At 35.3% G+C, this 16937-nt stretch overlaps 1 long non-coding RNA gene across 1 annotated transcript; it reads right to left on the bottom strand.

The window, feature by feature from the left end:
- Nucleotides 1-14039: 14039 nt before the first annotated feature.
- LOC144317998 (uncharacterized) lies at nt 14040-16885 on the bottom strand. The gene is made up of 3 exons (XR_013383860.1): nt 16629-16885; nt 15329-15392; nt 14040-14304 (listed from the first exon to the last, which is right to left on the bottom strand). It is a non-coding gene; the product is annotated as an uncharacterized LOC144317998 (long non-coding RNA).
- Between the last annotated feature and the right edge of the window lie 52 nt (nt 16886-16937).

Raw genomic sequence — 16937 nt, 5'->3', positions numbered from 1 at the left:
AACATGCCTTAACAATAAATTATGCATGCATTTTAGAGGAATAATACATATGCTTCCCCCACCCCACCCTGCTCATTTCCATAGAGATGTAGTCATTAAAACTTCCAGCACCAAACATGATGGTTGATATTGCAATTTTTTTTTATTTTGTAATACTTTTTGCAGCTGGAAAATGAATCTTTTGCATGTTCTATATGCAGACCTTCTCTTTTACATGCCAATATAAATTATTCTATTTTATTACCCTGCGTTATGGGGATATTTGTCTTGTAGACTGTTGTTTCCCATGTCCATTTTAATGTAGGTCTGTCAATGAACTGGGAATCAACTGTTCCTGCCTATCAGCTCACTGTCAACGAGAAAATGCCAGGGGAGATGCAAAAGCACTGACGGCAGAATTTTGGCTAGGGTCACTTAGCTTTGTGTGCTACAAGCAGCTTACCGCAAACCCTATAATTTCCTTTGTGAATATTTTCACTTAGAGCATTTCACCTTCAAATTTGCTTCTCCTTTTCTGAAGCTTTACATGTAAGCACCTTTCTTCCTTCTTTTGTTTTGTAGAAGTCACCCTATGAATGATGAAATGACCAATTACGGCTTCCCTGATGACTCTCTTAGTCCTGCTGTGAGCATTTCTCTATTGCTCCCTCCTTCTGACCCTGTTATACTCTTCTTTTAAAAGTAGTTGTCATTTCTATGCTTAAATCATACCTGGGGTAATATTTACATTACAACATTTACATGGGTTGGAATAATGTAGCTGCAGGTGGCTGTCAATTCAGGAAGATTATCAGAATGGTGGCTTGAACTGCAGATTATATCATCATTATGATTCATTGGTTGCTTATATAAAGGTGGCAAAACATACACTGGAAAGCTGAAAGATGGCTCTCCTATATATAATTTATATCAAATTTATATCAAACAAGAGGGTAAGGTGCTAACTATTTGATGTGTGTGTTTTAATTTTTCCCGGCTTCTGTTGGAGGCCATCCCTGGAAAGTTGGTTGTCTTTAGGTGTAGGAAAAGGAAAGGAAAAGATGATACTCTCTGTTATTGGTACTAGACTCTGCATCAAGAATCAGGAATCAGGGGGAAGAGAGAGAGAGAATGAGAGAGAGAGAGAAACCATAAAACAGACTGAGAGTTGTTGAAAGGGCCTGGGGGGCGGGGGGCTAAATGGGTGATGGGGATTAAGGACATGAGCCCTGGGTGTTATATGTAAGTGATGAATCACTAAATTATACACCTGAAACTAATAATTATACTATATTTTAAATAACTGAAATTTAAATAAAAACTTGAAGCTTAAAGAAAAGAATCAGGAATCAGGAAGTTTAAATTATGTAATAGTTCAACAACGGATGAACGTTTCCAGTGGCCGGTGTTGCCAAATAATGAGAAGAAAAAATAAAATGCCAAGTACAGGACAGAAGAAAAAAAGTTACGTCAAGATGGGTGCTCTGTGTCATTGTCTCGATTTTAAGGCAGATTAAGCCAAAATAAATCCAAAATGGAAGCATTTTCAAATAAAAATCCCTGCCTCATTAGTTAAATCAGACATCTAAATTGAGAAAGGATAAATCTTGTCACATTTTGGACTTGTTAAGTGTCTGAAAATATTTTCAAACGAACGATCTTTCTAAAATTTAATGCAACAAAATGTCAGTCACTTTTATCCTTAATTTTAAAATATCTGAGTAATGTAGACATAAAATGTATTCGTATGCTTTCAGATTATTTTAGAGTCATCTGATTAAAACTTTGTTTTTTTGGGACATTTTCAAGAAGACAGCTTTAAAAGGTTTCACATTCAATTAAATAAACTTGTTGAATTTAGCTGTTCTATTTTGAAATGTTACTATCCAAGGCTACATTGGTCATCATGTATCCAACTATTTCTTTTCTTATTTTTCCTTACAAATGTTTATTTGAAGATACCAATGACACATGAGGCAAACATTATAACATGAAAAAAGTCAAATGAAGGGTATTCTAGGACATTTTTGAAATAATGAACATTAACCTAGAGAATGATATCAAGCTTGCCAAAATATCACATATCTTATTTCTAATAATCCCCCTGATGTAGTGTAAGTGGGAAGACACTTATTGATGTTATCCATAGGATATGTGATAAGGAAGATATGTTTTCAGGTAGCAGGGAAATTGAGCAACTACTATATATGTTAACAGCATTCTTCTCCACATATCCTTCAACATATCATAGCCCCCTGTTTTTGCTTATTGAATGAAGCTTTATTATCCCTTTGTTCTTCTGATGTATTATGTTTTCATTTTTATAATGTCTAAAATAACTTTTAATGCTTCCAAGGAGGCTCTCTTGGGCCATAAACTAAAATTTGTGTCTGCTTTTCAACCTACTTCCATTTTTCTTAGGGTGATGAATGTTCTTCTAGAGTTCTGGCATTTCATTTTCCTTCTATCTGAGTTTCTGTGTTTTAGTTTTTATCTGTTTATGATTTTCTTTATGAATGGGAAACTGGTAGTGCTTTAATAGGAACTGCTGGCTAATAGGCTGTATCATCATTGTTGGACTATCCTTCTGGGATTTAACTTGGATCCATGCAAGAGCATGAAGACCTGAGAGCCAATGTTGGGGAATGGCATGTGGTTTAGTATGAATAGAATAACTGGTCTAGACTCTGTAGAGCTTATTTTTGATTAAAATATGGACTAATGCTTTTACATAGCAACATTAATTCTGTTGAGCAGTAAGATTTGCACAGTTCAAATATCGGGCTATGTAGTAAAAGATAATCATGTACTAAAACCCATCCACGCTTGCCTCATCAACCCGTTTGTCACCTGATCAGAGCAGCTCTTGCTTTTGATATCCTGAATATTCTTCCAAAGTTTGTAAAATATATATACAAGAAAAAATGAAGATGTGGGTTTTTTCCTCTGCTTTTTTTTTTAACTCAAATAATTATATACTATAACCTCTATTGTATGACTAGATTCTCTACTTGGAAACTTTTGCATATTATATATAGGCCTTATTTATTCTTCATTTACTTTAGTGCAATTTATTTAACCCAGTTCCCTGTTCATGTCTATTTAAAAATTATCAATATGGGCCACCTGGTGGGTTAGTCGGGGAAGTGCCCTACTCTTGATTTTGATTGTAGCTCAGGTCATGATTTCAGGGTTGTGAGATTGAGTCCTGCTTCAGGCTCCACACTCAGCAAGGAGTCTGCTTGAAATTCCTTTTCTCCCTCTCCCTCTTCGCCTCCCCCCTTCTCTTTCTAAAATAAATAAATAAACCTTTAATAAAATAGAATAAAAATAAAAAGCTATTGATATTTTTCTATTGCAGACAACGCTGTAATGATACCAGAATGTATGAAGTATTTATTCCTAGAAATGAAATTGCTGACACAAAGGGCATACAGATTTATAATTTTGATAGATCTTGGTAAACTTTCCTCCATAAGGATTGTCCTAATATATGTTCTTAACAGTATTTGCTTTTTCTTCACACTCTTGGCAATCAACTTGAGATTTTTTTTCTATCTGATGGTAAAAGAGGAAGTCAGAACTACAAAGCATTTGAAGCATGAGTGGAATTCTAAATGAGGGAGATCCTCTTTGCTCACTTGTTAGGTGGAGGGAAGTTGGGCCGCATGGAAAGGGATTGAGAAGGCCCTAGAAGACTGAGAGCAGTCTTTGCCTGACAGTCAACAAGAGAACAGGGACTTTAATTCTACACCTGCAAAGAATTGAATTCTGTCAACAGCCTGAATAAACTTGGAAGAAGGCTCAGGAATCCAGATGAGACCAAAACTTGCGGACCACATGATTTTGGTCTCAGGAGATGCTGAGTGGAGGACCCAGGGAGGCTGTGGCTGGACTTCTGCTTACAGAATTTGGAGCTAAAGAAAAAAAAAAAAGTAATAATAAATTTAAAAATTATATATCTATATCTATCTCTCTATCTATATATATCGATATTCAAGCTTCTACATAGTATTTCTGTGAAGCAATAGAAAATAATATAGCACTCAAGTGCTCAAAGCATCTTTATCAAAACAAAAGAACAGGATGGCAAAACCTAGCAAGTTTAGTTCATAAAGAAAGAAAAAAAGAAAGAAAAACAAAAGAAAATAAAACCCTCAAATACTAGCACATGTACTCCAGTATCCAGCAAGTTCAAGAATATTTAGAATGTTTGCCTGAGAAAAGAGGACAGGAGCAGGTCCCAGACTGAATCTTTGTCCCTGCGCTTCCCTCCTCCCCCTCCTCCTCCTCCTCCCTCCTCCTTCTTCTTCTTAATTTATGAGAGACACAGAGAGAGAGAGAGAGAGGCAGAGACACAGGCAGAGGGAGAAGCAGGCTCCATGCAGGGAGCCCCACATGGGACTCGATCCTGGGTCTCCAGGATCATGCCCTGGGCCGAAAGCGGCACTAAACTATGGAGCCACCCGGGCTGCCCTCTTCCCATCTTCTTAATATTCTGAAGTCCAGTATGAGTTTTGGGCTTGACCCGTCCATGTTATTGGTATAGGAGCAGCCACTGCATCTCAGCTAGTTCTTGATCTTTATAATTTTATCAGTTACGCAGCCTTCAGAAATAAGGCATTTGTTTTAGTATTTCCTCAAAGAATCTGGTCTCCTACAAGTGCTACCATCTGGGGTTTTCCTTTTATGGCATATCCTTATGTCTTTGATAATCTGTTTGTTAGGGGGCTTTATTCTTTTATTGTCTCTAGGGACCCCAAATAGCTCTCTCGGACATGTCCTATACAGCTGGACTCCTATGGCTGCTTAATTCCCTTCTGATCTAAATTGGTGATGCTTCAGTAGCCATCCTAGAGGATACTTTGGCCACATTGTCCACTCTTGGGTTACTGAACACCTGTTCATTAGGCTTACTAATGGCTTTGGATTGTCCCTAGTGTAAAAGCTTCCAACCCTTGGGGTGGTCCAGTTAAACTCTCTAATCCCATAAACATGAAACCCACATTGTGTGCAAACTCGCATGCAGATATAGCAAAGGTCTTATCAGGGAAAGGGAAATATCAGCGAGGGTCTTATCAGGGAAAATAAGTAGGTAGGTTTACAGAGCACACGATGTCCTGGAACTCCTGTTGTTCCACATCATAAATATTCTGCATGCACCATGGCCAACTGAACTCGGAGAAGCATCTGTCTCTGCTAGCAGACAGGACTGGAATCAGAAGCTCCACGTGAGCAAGAGCAAGGCCCACATCTACACTGTGATTCATATTTATCGGTGAGTATGAGAGAGGCTAGGGAGCACCATTCTCATCCATCCTTCTGTAAATAAAAAGAAATACACCAAAAGATCTCTGCATCCAGGGACATCTTCAGAAAGCATGCAAACCAAGGGCCAGGAGGCTACATCCAACAGCCCTGGTGAGCTGCCTTGTCAGGCAGGAATGATGATGTCACATGAAGATAATGGGGCCTCTCCACAGATGGATTCATTTCGGCTGTGCCAGCACTCCGTTAAGCTATCTCAAAAACACAAGTGAGAAATCGAGCTCTAGGGCTATCCAGATTTGTCTTTTGTCCCATAGATGCTCACATGTAGCGTAGTTATTCACATTATTTTATGAATATTCTGTGCCTTACGTTTCGTGTCACTGTTTCAAACAAGAGATGCTCAAGAAAGACTTTTAAATTTCTAGTGGCTAGAGACTTTGTTTCATGGTTTAATAATTAACTGCTAGTTTTATTCCATTTTGTTTAGAGGATGTAGTGTAGGTGTGCACACAGGCTCGCTATTTCTTTTTTGGAAGATTTTCTTTGGTACCTCCTAAATGAGAATCTTTAGTCGCAAGATTTTATATTATATATATAATGCACCATGGCCTATATATATATATATCAACAATTGAAAAGAAAGGACATTCTTTACTTATTCTTTATTTATTTCAGAATATAGTAGGTCTCTGTTACTTGATTTTTTCACCTGGAAGTGATCTTTTAATGCCTCTTTTTATTAGAAAATGTAACCAGTTATCTTATTCTATCTCCCACCTTCTCTTCTCTTCTCCACTTTTCCTTATTTTATAATTTCTACATTATTTCTACTTTAGAGGGCACATGGTATTTATATTCTCACTCCGATACATTTGTTGGACTCTGGAGTTCAATAGTTAAGTGTAGTCAGTGTTAATCATTAGTCCTTTCCCTGTTTTTTTTTTCTTTAATTTTAGGTGTTATATCTATATTTGATCCTCCTTTATTAATCATTATTGAATGAATTGGGTTTTCATGGAAGGAAATTAACTGGCAGGAAATTTATGGTGGGTTTGGAAAGGAATGACAGGATGGGAAGGAGCCAGAGTAGCATTCCAGCCTAGTTGGCTCTTCTAACTCCAAGGTCCCTTCTGCTTTGCTGCCAGACAAGCAGACTGCCTCTTGCAAATATGGTTTGTTTGTGTGGTTCTGAATTTACCTCCCGTGATTCATTGAACTCATGTGAATCCAATAAGACTTCTGAAGCCAGCCAGTTCAGCCAATTCCTAAAATTGCCATGAGAAGATTTAAAGGTACACTTTAGCTCTTCAAATGTGATCCTCATCTTTGGGGACCCTGAACCCTATAATTAGGTCTTTGTTATTAACTGTTATTACTTAGGACTACATCTGGATGTCCTATATACATCCTAATTAATTTTTTGCCTACAAAAGCCGTCTTAGAGTAAGAGAAGTCAGCTGTGAATTAAAGATCTTCCATTTCAACTCTTTTATCTATTTCTTTTTCTTTTAAAGATTTTATTTATTTGAGAAAGAGAGACAGAGAAAGAGAGGAGAGCACGGAGGGAGAGTGAGAGGGAGAAGCAGATTCCCTGCTGAGCAGAGAGCCTGACATGGGACTCATCCCAGGACCTCAAAGTCATGACCTGAGCCAAAGGCAGATTTAACCGCCTGAGCCACCCAGGTACCCTTGTCTATTTCTCCTTTAATTTTCTGTTTCTAGATCTGCAAGTGTTACTGTATTATATAAATTCATATACGTTATTTTCTATGCCCTCATCTTGAGTTGTATCTTTTAGTGATTTAGGCTCTCTACTTTTTCCCATCAGTGCGCTTTTGCACTGAGTTCTACATGCCCCATATTGGCAATTGCTGTTGCTTACTCTGTGTTTGTATACACTTTGGCCTATCTGCTTATTTTCAGAACTTCATCATTTTGATTTTGCTATGACATTTACATTTCACAAAGATATGCTTTCTTTTGTGATATAGCCTGATGTGCTTTTTGAAACTTGAGCTGGAGACGCCTGGGTGGCTCAGCGGTTGAGCGTCTGCCGGCGGCTCAGGGCCTGATCCCAGGGTCCTGGGATCGAGTCCCACATCGGGCTCCCTGCATGGAGCCTGCTTCTCCCTCTGCCTATCTCTCTGCCTCTCTCTGTGTGTCTCTCATGAATAAATAAACAAAATCTTAAAACAAAAAAACAAACACTTGAATATATGAATATTGAATGAATATAAATTCATTTATATTTATTGATTTGGCAATCAATATATCAATTGTATCCCTTGCCTTCATGAAGTGTATCAGGTTTGGTACTCTCTGAAATCTGATGTCTTTGCCACTTGTGAAACTCCTCCCCAGGATTTGCTGACCTCTGACCTGTTTCTCTCCCTTTGCTCCTGCCCCATTGGCAGCCTTTATAATGAATAGAGATTATATTTAGCTCCCAGCTTAATTGAAATGGAGTTTGTGGTTTGTTTTGACAAAATTTTGAAACCATTTTTGTTATATTTTTAAATAAGTAATGCATACACATGGTGCAAAATTAAAAAGCTGTGAAAATGAAAATTTTCACATTGTCCCTCTGGCTTCCAAATTTCAACCCCAAGTGAAATCGTCTTACTAATTTTTAAGATAATCTTCCAATAACTGAAACTTTAAATATATAGAGTGAAATCCACAGATTTTAAGTAGATAGTGCTGTCAGTGTTGACAAATGCATAAATGTAAATTATGCTCCCATAAAAATAAAGAATGGCCTTTCCCAAATTTCACTTATTTTCAACCCCAGTAATCTGTCTTCCCTCTGAGAGAAGCCTACAGTTTTGATTTCTATTACCCATTAGTTTGTCTCTTCCTGAGCTTCATATACATTGAAGAATACAATGTATATTTGTTCTTTTTTCTCAAGCTGAACATAATGTTGAGATTCATCAATGTTGTTTTAGGTATCAGGAGTTCCATTTTATCGCTAAGTAGTATTACATTTTTCAAATATCCCACTATTTATATTCTTTTGTGTGTGTATTTCTCTTTAATATATAGATCAATATATATTTGTGCTGTTATCAGTTTTAGGCTATTACATTAAAGTTGGATTACATATTTCTGTAAACATTTTTATGGACATATATTTTGATTTCCTTTAGGTGAAGACCTATCAGTGGAATTTCCTGGTCATAGGATACATGTATGCTTGATGTTGTATGAAATTGATAGGCTTTTCCAATGGTTGTTCTACTTTATTCTCCTACCACCTATGCATGGAGGTTCTAATTGCTCCATATCCTCACCAATATTTTGTCTTGTTGGCCTTTTAATTCCCATTATTCTAGCAGGTGCAAGTAGTACCCTATCGTGGCTCAAATTTGCATTTCTCTGATGACCAGTGATACTAAACACTTCTCAAATACTTCATTGTATTAGTTTGCTAGAGTTGCCATAAAGAAACACCATAGACTGGGTGGCTAAAACAACAGGAGTTTATTTTCTCAGAGTTCTGGGAGTTAGGAGTCCAGGATTCACCCTGGATTAGCAGGTTTGGTTTGTCTGTGTCTTCTCTCCACTGCTTCCTCCTATGCTCTTTCCTCCATGCAAGGGCACTCCTGTTGTCTCTGTAACCAAATTTCCTGTTATCTGTGTGTCCAGATTTCCTCTGATTGGATTAGGGCCCATTTCAATGACTTTATAAATTACCTTTCTAAAGATGGTGCGTTCAAATACTATCACATTTTGGGGATTAGGGCTTCAACACACTAATTTTGAGGGAGTGTAATTCAGCCCATAACATGCATTATGAAGTGTCTATAGAAGTCTGAAAATTTTATTTTATTACTGAGCTATAAATATACTTATATATTTATATATTCTGAAAACAAGTTTTTTGTTAGATAGGATATACAGTGAATATTTCCTCACCATCTGTGACATCTTTTTATTTTCTTGATGGTTCTTTTGAAAAATAAGAGTTCGTTTTTACATTTTGCTGAAGTCAAATTTACCTTTTTTTCTTTTATTGTTAGTATTCTGGATGTTGTCTAAGAAATCATGGCATCAGTGTCTTAAAAATATTCTTCTGTGTCTTACATTCAGAGCTATGAGTCTTCTCAAATTATTGTTTGTCTATATATGAGATAGGGTTGAAGGTTTCTTCTGGTTGTTCCAGAACCACAGGTTAAAAATATTTTCCCTCCACTGAACTGCTTTGGTATCCTTGTAGAAAATCAACTGAAAGTAAAAGTATGGGTTATTTCTGGACTTCTGGTACCTATGGTTAAGTTTTATATCCTTATGACTATCATACAGTCTTAGAAACTGGAGCTATTTAGTAAGACTTTAAATCAGACAATAGAAATTCTCCAATTTTGTTCTTTTGATATTTGTTTGGCCATCCTAGATCCTTAAAGTTTCCATATACATTTTAGAGTCTCTTTGTCAATTCCTCAAAAAAATTTGCTGGGACTTCAAATGGGAAGGCATTAATTTGTTGGATCATTTTAGGGAGAATTTAAATCTTAACAATTAGGGGCTTTCCAATTCATAAACATAACATATCTCTTCATTTATTTAGGACCTTCTTAACTAAAATTAGCATTTCGTGTCAATTTTTAGTGTAGGTGTTTCACTCATCATTTGTTAAATTTATGCCACAGTACTTTATATTTTTATATATCCTAAGTGATGTATATTTTAAAGTCTTTTTTCCAGATTTTTGCCGGTATAAAAAATTGATTTTTATATTGACCTTCTGTCCACTGATTTGCTAAAATGTTATTGTAATTACTGGGGTTTATATGTGTGTGTAGATTTTTTTAAAAGTTTTTCTGCACATATAATCATGACTTTCTCTCTCTCTAAACTTTATGCTTTTTCTTTTGTCTCTTATACTGGATAGGATCTCTCGCATATTATAGAATGGAAGAAATCCACTCTGTATTTCTCCATTAATTATGTTATCAGCCATGGCTGTGTATGTGTATGTGCACATTCATATGTATATACTTATAAACACACATAAATTTAATTATACTTGACCACATTAAAGAATGTTTTTATTTCTTCCCAATTTGCTGAAAGTTTCTTACATGAAAATTTTGAAAAAAACCCCACTATTTTTGTTAAATGGGTTTCTGCATTTATTGGGATAATCATATCATCTTTAATCATCTAGCCACTTGCTTTAATGGCTTTTTGGAAAACAAAACTAAACTTGGAGTCATGAGCTAAATCCCACTTTGATCATGTTAATTTATTCTTTTTATGTACTGTTGAGTTTTATCTGCTAACAGTTTGGTTTTTTAATATCTATGTAGACAAATTATGTTGTTCTGACATTTTATTTTCTTATATATATTATTTAAAATCACAATATTTTCTTATAATACTCTTATGTGGCTTAGTATTTATGTCAGACTTCACTGACATAAAGCAAGTTGGTAAGTCTTCTCTATTTCTTGTGTAAAACTGGCTTTATATCATCTTTATATTTGGAAGAAAATTCACCAGTGAAGTCATCTGGATCAGGCATTTACTTCATAGAAATATTTAAATTATAAATTTACTTTCTTTAGCAGATTTAGGGCTAATAGAATTTCCATTTTTCCTTGTTTCAACTTGAGTAGTGTTTAGCTTTCAAATAATGTATCCGTTTTATTTAAGTTGTCAAATGTATTGTCTTAAATTCTTTATGCCTGCAGGATATGTCAAAATGTCATATCTTTACTTCCTGATATTCATAATTTGTGTTTTCTCTAAAATGTATTTTTGTGACTGCAGGTTAACTAGATGGTTATTGATAATAATGATCTTTCCAAAGCAGTGACTGTTAGTTTTATTCATTTTGCTCTATTCTTTGGTCTATTTTATTTAATTCTTCTCATATATTTATATTTTCTTCATTCTACTTACTTTGGCTTTACTTAACCTTTTTTTAAGCTTCTTACATTTATCAATAAGATCAATAATTTTAAGTATTTCTTCTTTTCTAATACATTTAAACTATAAATCTTCCTTTAGAAATGTGTTAGTAGCATACTATCAATTTTGATGTTTTGTTATCTTTATCATTCAGTCCAAAATATTTCTTAAGTCTCCTTGTGTTTTCATTCTTTGGCCAGTGGGAAATCTAGAAATATTTTGCTTAATTTTCCAAGTTATTTCTATAAGTATAACAAACCATTCAACTTGTTATTCTTTTTTTTTTTTTGCATTCAATCTTCAATCGTCTTTTCCTATTTCTATTTACTTCATTCAGTTTACCTTTTTATTTTGAGATAGATTTATTTGCAGTTGCAACTGTACAGAGAGATGCCATGTACCCTTTATCCAGTTTCCCCCCTATGATAACATTTTCCAAAACAATAGTACCTATCACATCCAGAATGTGGACATGCACACACGGTGCATATACAGAATGTCTCCATTGGTACACAGAACTCTCATTCTCCCCTTTCTTTTATAGCTACTCCCTTCCCACCCCACCCCTGCCTAACCTCAGAGGATCACTATCTCCTTACTGTTTCCATAATTTTGTCACTTTAAGAGCGTTACTTAAATGGAATTATACAGTAATTTTTCTTTTAAGATGGCCTTTCTTCACTAAGCCAGTTCTCAAAGAGCACATTTCTTTGGAGATCCACTCAGACCGTTGCCTAGATGAGTATTTTGTTGTTTTTTATTGCTGAGTAGTATTCCATGAAAGGGATGTACCAAAGTTTCACGCTTTGGTGGAAACCTGAGTTGTTTCCAGTTTGGAGCTATTAACAAATAAAGCTGCTATAAACGCTTGTGTACACCTTTTTGTCTGAACATAGGTCGTTATTTCTTTGGAATAAATGCTCAGGGGTGCAATTTTGGGGTTATACTGTAGTTCTTTATGAAGCTGCTGAATTGTTTTTGCAGAATGGCTGTACCATTTTATTTTCTCAGCAGCATTTTATGAGAGATTCACTTTCTCTTCATCCTCCAGCATTTTGTTGATATGTGTGTATATATATATATATATATATATATATATATATATATATATATACATTATGTATTAGTATTCTCCTTGGAGTATAGTGATATCTTAACTCTCCACTTACTCTCTCCATGGGGAGGAGTACCTTGCTGGTTGGTGAGAAAATTCTGGCTCCTACTTGGCATTCTCTGACACTACCCTAGTTGGATCACCTTATTTCAGCTTCACGAAAGTGGAAGTCCAGGCTCTTCACTTACCCTTTGCTAACAAAGATTGAGGGGAACCACAGTTTTCTTTCTGTGTTGTTTGGCTAGAGTGATTATGTCTAAGACATCTCTGTCTTACTAAGCTGCCTCTTAACTAGTTCTTTGGCTAGAGACAGTAGTTTTCATTGAGGCTTTTCTTTTCTGCTCCTGTCTTTCCAGGTTGCTAGCTTTTTCAGCTCCTGTTTTAGATCTATGAGGCAAAAATAAAAACTCCAAAAAATTACTGTTATGTCATTTTGTGGGTGCTGAGTCATAGTCTATCTTTGTTCTAGCTTCCATAGACTTTTTGTGTTTATTTAATAAATTATTTTTAATGTTTTTAGTTGTTTGTAATGGAAGAAATAGAGAAAAGTGTTTTTATCCCATCTTCCTAGAAGCATAATGTTCATAACCTTTTAATTAAATTAAGAAACAAGGAAGAATGAGTTTTTATATTATTTCTAAAACAAAAATCCTTTTACATAGGCCTAGGCTTTCCAGCTATCGATTTGGCATCATTTCCCTAAGGATCTCTTAACCAGCCATAGCAGTTTCAGTGATGGGTGAGAAAATGCATCCAGCAACAGTGAATTGAATAGTAACCGAATGGTGATAAAATGGGCAACAGTGATGCTTGCATATCACTTCACTATTAATTTGATAATGATTATTTGCTGTTTTGTTGTTGTTTTGTTAATTTTAGACTGTTCATATCCTTAAGAATTATGAAAGAAAGAATTAAAGGATAGGGAGATAGGTCTCTGAAGAGGTATATTTAGAGCACAGAATAACACTTGCCTTCTAAAACAGGAAAAATAAAATAGGATGTTTTTTGATGTAGATATATACTTGTGGGTGGTGGATGAAAAATTTGGAATTCTTGTTATCCCATGTGACAGAAAAATCTTCTTCTTCTCTGAAGTAAAAGTCAAAAACATCTGCTAAACGTGAACGTGAGGTACAAATGTCTTAATGAGACTGGGGAAATTTTGGAAAAATTTCAGCTGGAATTGCCAAAGGAAGCAAGACAGAGGCAGATTACAGGCTTCTTCGTCATAACCAAGGGCCCAAATGAAGTTGGGGACTACAATCCTATAGTGACATTAATCCACTCAGTTGTTTTTGTTTTTTCCTCAATGTTAATTATGCCAAGTGAAAGGAGAGAAAGTAGGCAGTTGGGATGATAAAGAGTTTCAATTTTTGTAGGAGAAATTGGAGAAGATATTAGAATGTGAAAAGGCAATTTATGGAAATTGTTAATAATGTTAAATGCTGCAGAGACATGATGGTTCATGAGGGATTGCCATGCACCTTCTACTGCCCCAAATCATGAGATTTTAAAATGTTCATATTCTCCAAAATGGCAGCAGGATATTTATTAAAGCATGCCACTTACCTCCTATATTCCAAATAACAATACCAAAGCATCTTTTTGTACATCTTTTTATTGATATTCACACATTAAAGAGGGCAATTACTTTCATTTAGACATGTTAGTCTGAAAAAAAAAGGAATAAAATATTTTGCATACAGAATCTTTCTCGATGTACAAAGGGGTTATATCCTAATAAATCCATCATAAATTGAACCTTAAATATGTTCAGAACCCTCACGTTGGCCTGCAAATGGGCAAAATTATCTAACACAAAGCCTATTTTATCATAAAGTTGAATATCTCATGGAATTTGTTGAATACTATACTGAAAATGGAAAACAAGATGATTGTCTGGATACAGATTGGGTGTTAATGTATCACCTGTTTACCTTTGTGATCCTGTGGCTGACTGGGAGCCAGAATTCGCTGCTGCTGCCCGGGATCATGAGAGTATTATACCTCATATCTCTGACCTGGGAAAAGATCAAAACTCAGAATTCAAAGTGCAGTTTCCACTAAATGGGTATCATCTTCTCACTCCCATAAAGTTGAAAAATCAGAAGTTGAACCATTGTATTGTTGGACTGTTCTGTTACTAGTCTTAGCCATGGTTTTCATAATTTAAATCTAATCTTAACTTTATACATTCATAAATAGCATTTAGATTATGATCTTGCTATATTCACCTCAGCTGAGCATCCTCACAAGGCTGTCTTAGAAAGTGCAGGATTTATGCTTGGATGTTCCATACACTGTGTTGAAAAGTTCACGTGTATCACTTAGTATACTCGTTATCATTGTTCTTAGAAATATTTACTGTTCTGTGCTTGAGTAAGCAATTTTACAGGTTTAATAACTTACCTAGGACTGGCATATTTTTAAGTAATAATCACAGTAATCAAACCCTGTCTCTTTGTCTCTGAAGTCAGTGCTCTTCCAACCTTATCCTACCAACTGCCTCTCATTTTGTATTATCATCATATATTATTTTTTAATAATAAAAAATACTTTAGAAAAATCTTGCACCATATTCCACTTCAAGATTCTTCTCAATATTTTTCTTCTATGTTGAGTACTTTACTTGTCTACATTTAAGCATCATCTCCCTAACCCCTGTTCTCCATTTCCTGTCGTCAGGAGCCAAGGCAACAATATTGAAACCCATGGTTCTATAAACAGAAGTTTAAAAATACTCTTATAGAGTGAAAGGGCTGGGCCTTCACAAATATGTCCAAAGTTGGACATTTATAACCATTTATGACCATTCTCTCAAGAATCCAATACATTCAAATTCAAAGACGAAGTCATTTAAAAAAATAAAGTCATTCTTAAAAAATAATTTCAGATTTCCTTATTTAGAATTCTCTTTTAAGCCTCTAATACATGGTTTTAATTTTCTCCCATGATGGAGTATCAATATTGTCCTTTCAGGGCAGGGTTTATTTTCCAAAGTCTCATTCTTACACACATAATAGCTTATATTTACTAAGATCTTACAATTTGTCAAAAGAGGGACTAATGTGGGGTCACTTAAACTCTTCTGGGCGTGGAATACCCGTAGCTGTAAAAAAATGAGAATGCAACTGTAAGACAACATTTGTTTAAGCATTTATTAAAGTTGTTTATACAAAAATAACTTGGTCTACTGTGGAGCTGTGCTTTGCATCTCTATCTTTTGAACATGAGCCGTCATTGTTAGTGATATCTGAAACTGAGGGGAAAAGTTTGCATTTGTTTCTTCTGAATTCCTTTTTTTTTTTTTTTTTTAATGAGCCGGTACTGTGTGCAGGGCCCACTGCTGATAGGAACTGGATAGAATTCTTGAATCATTTAGTTACTGTCTCAATAGGCAAAACTGCCCGGTGGGAGTGATGATTAGGAAAAAAACAACGGAGACAGAACAGTCATGGGAAAACCCAACCCATCCTGGGTCTTTACTCCTGTTGGGCTCTCTTGTCCCTTCAGAGAGCTGGCGCTTTAATCACACAAGCTCTTTGTTGAGTGACAGCCATACTAGAGAGGCAGCCAAGTTGAATGATGCACGAGCCTCCCTCTCATCATGTACCCACAGCATCAACCGCAGGAGATACAGTCCTGAGAACGAATAGTATGAACCATGCCTCCCAGGCTGCTAGGTGTTATTTATAAGGAAAAATGAGGTAATTATTTCATGCACACTGGTAGGAAGTGGGGCAGTAAAGAAAGAGAATCGTCACTATAATACACAATTATTTTATGATTTTCTTATTCCTAATTCCATGGATTTTATAATCAAAAAGAAAGATAAATCCAGACTTGCCCCTGAGACACAACTCTGCATTTTGGAAGATGTCTCAGAAAGAAAGAAATTACTGGCTGTATTTATTATTCCCCATGATGTGCTGACATTGGAGCCACCAATTTTTAAAACATATTATATTACAGATAGAAAGAGGCTGATTCCCTTATTCAGAGATATGAGCAATATGGAAAAACTAACATTTCTATGGAAGGTCATTGAAAATTGAACAGGGCTCTTTTTTCCCAAGGGAAGAAAGGGAAATGAAATTTTAGGACCAAAACAGTCTAATTTATGCGGTGATCCTCACATTACACAATATGTAGAAGATAAACAATAACTTTTGACTAAATGCACTTGAAGTTGTGTGAACATCAACGTAGTTTTGTAAATGTGGAGAAAAACATATGATGAACAATTTATAAAAAGTTCTTTTCTTCTTTTAATGAAGCCTACAATAATTACCTTCTCATTGAATGCTTTATCAATAAATTAACACAATGATACTATTGTATTTACCTTCCTGACCTCAATAAATTCATAGCGATTTATATTAATAAACAATTAAAATGTTTATAATATCAAAGGTTGTCTCCCATCTCTTCGGTTCCAATTCACACCGTCTCACTGAGTAAAGAATAAACATAGAGAAAACATACAAGTTAATGTCATTTCAACATGAGTGAATCAGGGTTTATAATTATAGTCTGAGGATCAAAAAGCAAAATAAAATGAACACGTGCACACACACTCTTTCATAAGATAGAAACGGGTCAGTTCTTGCTCAAACAAAACAAAAATGGTTTCCGTAGGAACAGGAATTATGTA

Source organism: Canis aureus, chromosome 8, assembly GCF_053574225.1.
Source record: "Canis aureus isolate CA01 chromosome 8, VMU_Caureus_v.1.0, whole genome shotgun sequence".
Taxonomy (NCBI): Eukaryota; Metazoa; Chordata; class Mammalia; order Carnivora; family Canidae; genus Canis; species Canis aureus.
The sequence above is the reverse complement of the archived record's forward strand: the minus strand, read 5'-3'. Positions and strand labels throughout refer to the sequence as shown.